The sequence below is a fragment of the Dipodomys merriami genome, unplaced genomic scaffold (genome assembly GCF_024711535.1).
Source record: "Dipodomys merriami isolate MVZ:Mamm:240054 unplaced genomic scaffold, mDipMer1.0.p SCAF_1518, whole genome shotgun sequence".
Lineage (NCBI taxonomy): Eukaryota > Metazoa > Chordata > Mammalia > Rodentia > Heteromyidae > Dipodomys > Dipodomys merriami.
In genome coordinates, this window is record NW_027202847.1 from 13,984 (window position 1) to 14,373 (window position 390).

Below are 390 nucleotides of genomic sequence, written 5' to 3' on the forward strand. Positions count from 1 at the left end.
AAGGTATTATTTCCTATTTTCTCATTCCTAGAATAAGCTGCACATGAAGACACCATTGGTCCTCATTTTCAGTCTGTACCTTTTAATACACAGGAAAATCTTTCCTCTGCTTTCTATCAGTTCTCTACTTTCCAGTTAGAATAATTTAGAATAGTAAAAATGGAAAAAGAGAAAATAAATCATTGTGAAAAGACTAACTTTTAATTATATGAATCGCATGTGTTGTTACACTTGTATTTTTGTAATCAACTTTTTAATAACTGTTTTTCATTTCTTGCATCTGAAGGATGAAAAATATGGAATACTTCGCATATTTTCATATCATCCCTGTCCAAGTGGCATGTTAATCTCTATATTGTTGTAATTTATGTATACGTGCTGCTGAAGCAT

At 30.5% G+C, this 390-nt stretch overlaps 1 pseudogene; it reads right to left on the reverse strand.

Annotated features, from left to right (window-relative positions):
- Nucleotides 1-290: 290 nt before the first annotated feature.
- LOC138827225 (U6 spliceosomal RNA) lies at nucleotides 291-390 on the reverse strand (annotated as a pseudogene).